Genomic DNA, 7,454 nt, shown 5'->3' with positions numbered 1-7,454 from the left:
TTTTGGTTTTGTTTTCTGTTTTCTTTTCTTTATCTATTTTCTTTTAATTTCTGTTTTATAAAATATAAATACAACTCCTAATTTAATGTTATAATTTATTCTAATGCCCCAAAAGTTTGACACCTAATTAAAACAGTTTGCATTATCATTATTTTTAAAAGGCATTTAATTAATTGTCATAGTTGCTATTTTAATTAGTTTAGAGCCTTTAAACATTTTATAAAAATGTGGTTTCACCTCCATAATTACCTATGTATTATTTGGTTCACTCCGAACATTTTAGTTTTAATATTTGAAAACTTTTATTGTTTGCCTATTTTTGAATTTGAATTTGAATTGGTTTCGAACTAACTCGAGATTAGCAACTATAAACGAGGTGACATGGCACCATTAGCAGAGGATCACTGTAGCTTAATTACCCGGGCGTCACAATTCTCCTCCACTACAAGAAATCTCATCCCGAGATTTAAGCGGTGGAGTAAGGGGCGAAGGTGTTGGTAGCGAAAAACCTAACGAGTCTTCTCGGTCTTGGCTTCCCTTTCGAAGAGGTTGATCCCTTTCGTTGATGTCTTCATTTCACTGCTTCAAGTCACCATGATCAATTTGTCATCCTCTCTTCAGGATCTCCATCGTACTTACGAATAGGTAAGGGGCAGCTCTACAACGATAGGATGTTACAAGGGAAAATCTTCTGGGGGTTTCCCAAGTATGAACATATGAGTATCCCTCGAGTTGAACAAATGAAACACATCGAGAGCAAAGTAAGACGGTGCAATAAGAAGTTCCAAGCGGATAGGCAATCGTTCATTGCCTGAAACAGAGTGTGAATGGGGTTCAGAGCAACAGGAATAAGTATTGTGTCCGATACCAGAATTGATCACTAGGAAGGTGGCCCATGATTTAAATACGAAACCAAGCGTGGGGGAATAACCACTAGAAACAGGGTCGTACAGGAGAGTCAGGTTTCGATCCAGTGGACCTGTGGGTTATGGGCCCACCATGTGGGTTAGAAGTAGGAAGGGCGGAGACGTCTTGCGTGATCATGCAAGCTAGGCATGTCAGGGGGGTAGCCTGTCAATTATGTCGGCGACAACGTCGATACCAAGGGTGAGGGACGAAGAGAACTACTTTCCTGCTCGTTGAACGAGGCGGACCAATAGGCAAAGTTCTCATCCATCGGTGGTTACGGAATGTCATCAACAATAAAAACAGGGTCTTACTGACAGAGTTGTACATCGGGGTGTTTGCACAAGCAGTGGATTATTACTGCTTATATCATATAGATCATAGCAAAGGTCTAAACAAACCAATGGAAGGAAAATATGATCATCAGATTAAACAGAACAATGGAAAGGAAAATATGTTAAAACACATAATTCAAGGGTATATCCTTCCCAAGGACAAGCAGAGCAAGATATCCATGACAGGATATAAAGTAGAAAACCATTTAGTTAAGGGGGGGGGAAGAATCTCATGATATTACCCATACAACGGTGTTAGGATAAATGATAAATAAATCTAGCATCGTGCTTCAAATGTTCCTGTTGCAAATCAGAGTACCATTGACATGCTTCGAGATAGCATTGACATGGTCTTCAGGTGAAGATCAGACTTTGGAAACACGAAGGATCCATCAGGAATAACTTGTAGAATAAGTCTTACAATTTCCCCATGGATGAACGGATAACCTTGCTGAAAAGGAATCTATAATGATAGGTCCTCCAGCCGGGGGGGGGGGGTGCTAGGCATGACATCATGTTACCGGGTCATCAAAGGATCAACATCATAACTCTCGGAAAGTTGTCCCAACCATCATATCTGACCGAGATTCATATCCAATTGGTGTCATGATACCTCAGACTCAGGGGGTCCGAGAGGAAAAGGTGCAACACAAATCGACGAAATGACATTGCAAGATTCTCGAGAAATGAACTATGGGAGCGGGTTTCTGAAGCAATAGTTCATCATTAAACCAAGGAGGGGATGAGAAGGTGGCTGATGGGCTCAGCGACAATTCATCGAGAATTCCAAACGGATGGATTTCCACGATAATGTGAACAAGAAGATGACATTTGTCAGCTCAAATGGTATAATGATGTATGCTCGAGGAAAACATACACAATTAAGCATTGGTTGAAAGGTGCACCCAAAATATGGGCTGGGTTGCACGACCAACGTCGGAATGGTGATTCAATAATCAATAGTCTAAGAATTTCACTTCAAAGCAAGAGGCTTGCTAGAAGTTTTGAATTCACACGTCATAGCTCAATTGTCGGTATTCCGGTTGAAAACAATACGGGGGCCAAGGAATGAACGAAGATGGCAAGAAGTATTATGATATCAAGAATTCTTAAGAGGTGGTGAAATTCTCACCACATTCTTGACAAAAAGAGATGGTAATACTTCCGAGGTAAGGAAGATCAACTGCTGGGTAGCAGGGATCTCAAGGTTTACACAAAACACGAACAAGTTGTGTTGAACGGAAGGCAATAAAGTGGTCGATGAGAACAGGAATCATCGAGGTGCAAGGATGGTATTACCCATCATGAATTCAATTGAATTCCTGGAAGAGCTCATAAGGTTGATGATGATCACGACACAATTGTCGAGAGATTTCATGCAGATGTAATCAATCAGCGACGACATCAAGCCGAAGGAATGATGAAGCAAGAGGTTATTGGAACCACAGTTACGACACAAACTCGAACTCAAGTTTGTTGTTTAAGGTGAAAGGGTATGACGAGGAAAATCGACGTAAGCTTAGCTATCGTCGCAAATTGGTGCTCCGAGAATAAGGACCAGGTAGCACAGTTTGAAATCATCAAGATAATGATATAGCCAAACAGGCTAGGAATGGCGTGATCGGGTACAAACTCGTACTTATAGAAGCTTACTGGAGAGTTGTTAAACCGTAGTGCAGACTCGGTTCAGTTATCAGTGTCTTTGAGTGTCTAATAACTCAGAGCCCGTGGAAAAATTGGAATCAGTGGGAAGTTAGCACTTGATGAAGAACTCATAAGAAGTTATGCAGTTCCATGATAATCTCGAGATTCCAGGGGGGTAATACTCGACGACAGATCAAAGTAGAGGTTGGAATAGGGTATTGCTTTGTAGAAGACAAGTGCTTAAACTTGTCCGAGAAAAGGTATTTACAGGAGAACATGGTCAGAACCACGATTGCAAAAGGCCGGATCCCAGATATAAGAACTTATACCAAGGGAATAATTAATTTAAGAGAAGCTTTAATGATAAGATCTACATCGTGTCCATGGGCATGAACACAGAGTTCAAGGTCGACTCCCACTTCTTCAATGTATAACCTTTCATTCCTGCTCTAGATAAAATGATTCCAGTGTCACAACCTACCTGGTGAATTACCAGAGCAGTATGACCCGTGAAAACTTTCGAGTTCACACCGATTAAGGAAGGCATCGGTTCAACCCATTGGGGCATTTAAGGAACATATGCTACAAACTTCCAAGGTAAATAACACAAGCTCGAAAGCAGAGCAAGGTTAAAAAAAAGGAGAGGATACAATTTACCAAAGGCATTATGTATCAGAGAAAGAACTCACAAGGTGATTAATTATGAAGGACACTATCGGATAATAATCCAACAGTGGATATGGCGATCCACAACGGGGCTGACGTGAGTATCGGTACTCAACCAGAAGAAGAAGAATGCAAGGAGATCAGAAGATAGAAACAACTGACTAATTCAAAGCTTAATTGCAAAGGAATTATGAATTCCATGTCAAGGGATCAGAAGCAATGCTCTGATTAGGAATGGGTAAGTTGAATAGCCTTAGGGTACAATCAACGACGATTGGATTGGTCGAGAACCAATTCCAGTTAAAAGAATGGAAGCTCAGCCGGAAAGGTAATTTATAAGGATCAATGATGATTGCGTGTATTCGCAACATATTGAGTCAACAGACTCAAAATGATAATGACAAGGAATGTCAATAAGATTTCTATACTTATGGGATTAATCATAATGAAAGCAAACAAGAAATTCCAGAGCAATAGGTTGCTGAGGATTTTCGGAAGGTCGAATGGTATTTTGAAGACTTTTGTGAAATACATGAATCAACTGGGGATGAGCGGATATTCTATAAATGCGAGAATTAACCGTAGGGGTATTCAAGTGACAAGAACAGCAAGGCAGTAAGCTCAAGGGATTATCGAAACCACGACGAGTTTTTCAGGGTATCTTGTAATAACAAGACCAACTGGGGATGATATAAGAATAACAACTGTAAGTAGTTACCCATAAGGGTTGACGGTGGAAGGGGAATTGCAAACGCGATGAACACAAGTTCTCTGTTTAACAGCGGAAAGTATCTTCAGGGTCTTCACGTGCAGCAGACGATCATCAGTAATAAGGGGCTCTCCGGGTGAAAGTGATAACGAGATCCTAATGTTAGATTTAGCAAAATTCCTTTAACCCGAATAGAAGAGAGATCAGAGTCCCAGAGTAAAGGTCGAGGAGTAAAAGATCCTAGTACCACCCGATGGCGACGTGGGCCCGTAAGGCACACAGCCAAGTTAGTAAAAGTTTTGCAATGTCTAGACTCGACTTCGGCCAAGGAGTGTGGAAGGGGGATTCCTACAGGCAGTTGGCTCTGATACCAACTTGTGACGCCCCCGATTCAATCGTACACTAATCATGCACGCAAATGTGTACGATCAAGATCAGGGACTCACGGGAAGATATCACAACACAACTCTAAAACATAAATAAGTCATACAAGCATCATAATACAAGCCAGGGGCCTCGAGGGCTCGAATACAAGTGCTCGATCATAGACGAGTCAGCGGAAGCAACAATATCTGAGTACAGACATAAGTTAAACAAGTCTGCCTTAAGAAGGCTAGCACAAACTGGGATACAGATCGAAAGAGGCGCAGGCCTCCTGCCTGGGATCCTCCTAACTACTCCTGGTCGTCGTCAGCGGGCTGCACGTAGTAGGGGCACCTCCGGTGTAGTAGGGGTCGTCGTCGACGGTGGCGTCTGGCTCCTGGACTCCAGCATCTGGTTGCGACAACCAGAAAGAAAGGAAAGGGGAAAAAGGGGGAAGAAAGCAACCGTGAGTACTCATCCAAAGTACTCGCAAGCAAGGAACTACACTACATATGCATGGGTATATGTGTAAGGAGGCCATATCGGTGGACTGAACTACAGAATGCCAGAATAAGAGGGGGATAGCTAATCCTGTCGAAGACTACGCTTCTGGCAGCCTCCGTCTTGCAGCATGTAGAAGAGAGCAGACTGAAGTCCTCCAAGTAGCATCTCCAAATAGCATCTCCAAGTAGCATCGCATAGCATAAACCTACCCGGCGATCCTCTCCTCGTCGCCCTGCGGAAAAGCGATCACCGGGTTGTTTGTGGAACTTTGAAGGGTGTGTTTTATTAAGTATCCGGTTCTAGTTGTCATAAGGTCAAGGTACAACTCCAAGTCGTCCTGTTACCGAAGATCACGGCTATTCGAATAGATTAACTTCCCTGCAGGGGTGCACCACATAACCCAACACGCTCGATCCCATTTGGCCGGACACACTTTCCTGGGTCATGCCCGGCCTCGGAAGATCAACACGTCGCAGCCCCACCTAGGCAAAACAGAGAGGCCAGCACGCCGGTCTAAACCTAAGCGCGCAGGGGTCTGGGCCCATCGCCCTGAGCACACCTGCACGTTGCGTGGGCGGCCGAAAGCAGACCTAGCCTAGTGGCGTTCCAGTCCAATTCGGCGCGCGCCGCTCCGTCGCTGACGTCTGAAGTGCTTCGGCTGATACCACGACGTCGGGATACCCATAACTACTCCCACGTAGATGGTTAGTGCGTATAGGCTCGTAGCCGACTCAGATCAAATACCAAGATCTCGTTAAGCGTGTTAAGTTTCCGCGAACGCCGAACAGGGCCAGGCCCACCTGTCTCCTAGGTGGTCTCAACCTGCCCTGTCGCTCCGCCACAAAGTAACAGTCGAGGGCCGTCGGGAACCCAGGCCCACCTCTACCGGGATGGAGCCACCTGTCCTTTCAGCCCCCTCGTCAGAATCACTTGCGGGTACTCAATGAGCTGACCCGACTTTAGTCACCATCTGTATAGTATGTATGTATGTATAGTATATACCCGTGATCACCTCCCAAGTGATCACGGCCCGATAGTATAGCAAGGTAGACTGACAAGAATGTAGGGCCAATGATGATAAACTAGCATCCTATACTAAGCATTTAGGATTGCAGGTAAGGTATCAACAGATGTAGCGACAATGTCAGGCTATGCATCAGAATAGGATTAACGAAAGCAGTAACATGCTACACTACTCTAATGCAAGCAGTATAGAGGAGAATAGGCGATATCTGGTGATCAAGGGGGGGGGGGCTTGCCTGGTTGCTCTGGCAAGAAGGAGGGGTCGTCAACTCCGTAGTCGAACTGGTCAGCAGCAGCGTCGGTCTCGTAGTCTACCGGAGAGAAGAGGGGGAAGAAATAATGAATACAGAGCAAACAAGGCATCACAAAATATAACAAGGCAATACGCGGTGTTCGGTGTGCCCTAACGCGGTAGTAGGTGATACCGGTGAAGGGGGGAAAACATCCGGGAAAGTATTCCCGGTGTTTCGTGTTTTCGGGCAGAGGAGCCGGAGGGGGAAAGTTGCAGGTTCGATAGGTTAGAGGGGTGTGGCGGACGAACGGACTGCGTATCCGGAATCGTCTCGTCGTTCTGAGCAATTTTCGTGTTGAAAATATTTTAATCCGAGTTACGGATTAAAAGATATGATTTTCTAAAGATTATATTAATTTCTGGAATTTAATTAATTAATTATTTAATTTGAAAATGAATTTATGACGTCAGCATGATGTCATGCTGACGTCAGCAGTCAACAGGGTTGACTTGGTCAACCCTGACATGTGGGTCCCGTTCGTCATACCCTGTTAACTAATTATCTTAGTTAAGTTTAATTAATAGTAGTTAATTAGGTTAATTAGTCATTAGGTTTAATTTATCAGGATTAATTAAATTAATTATTTACTTAATTAATTAATCATTTTTATTTATTATTATATATATTTTTTTAAGTCTTTTTTTTATTCCCTCTTTTTTTTAAATGCTTTAGGGGACGACCCCACTTGTCATAGGCCCCTGGGGGCCTTAGCGGTTACGAGTTTGCGGGCGCGCGCCCGAGTGGGCGCAGCGGGCGTGGCCGACAGGGGCGCACCCGACTGGGGCGAGCCCAGGCGCGGGGATCGGGCGAGGCCATCGGCGCGGCCGCCGGCTCCCACGGCGCCGTCCAGCAGCAGCGGCGGAGGTGTGGAACCAGAACAGGAGGCGGCACGTCGAGGCGGGCGCAGATGGCCGTGATGGCCGGCGGGATGGCCGCGAGCCATGTGCAGCGGAGGCGGGGATGGCCGGAGCGGCGCGCGGAGAGGGAAGGCGAGACCGGGGCAGAGCCAAG

The sequence above is a fragment of the Triticum dicoccoides genome, chromosome 2B, assembly GCF_002162155.2.
Source record: "Triticum dicoccoides isolate Atlit2015 ecotype Zavitan chromosome 2B, WEW_v2.0, whole genome shotgun sequence".
Classification (NCBI taxonomy): Eukaryota; Viridiplantae; Streptophyta; class Magnoliopsida; order Poales; family Poaceae; genus Triticum; species Triticum dicoccoides.
This window is presented reverse-complemented; position numbering follows the sequence as displayed.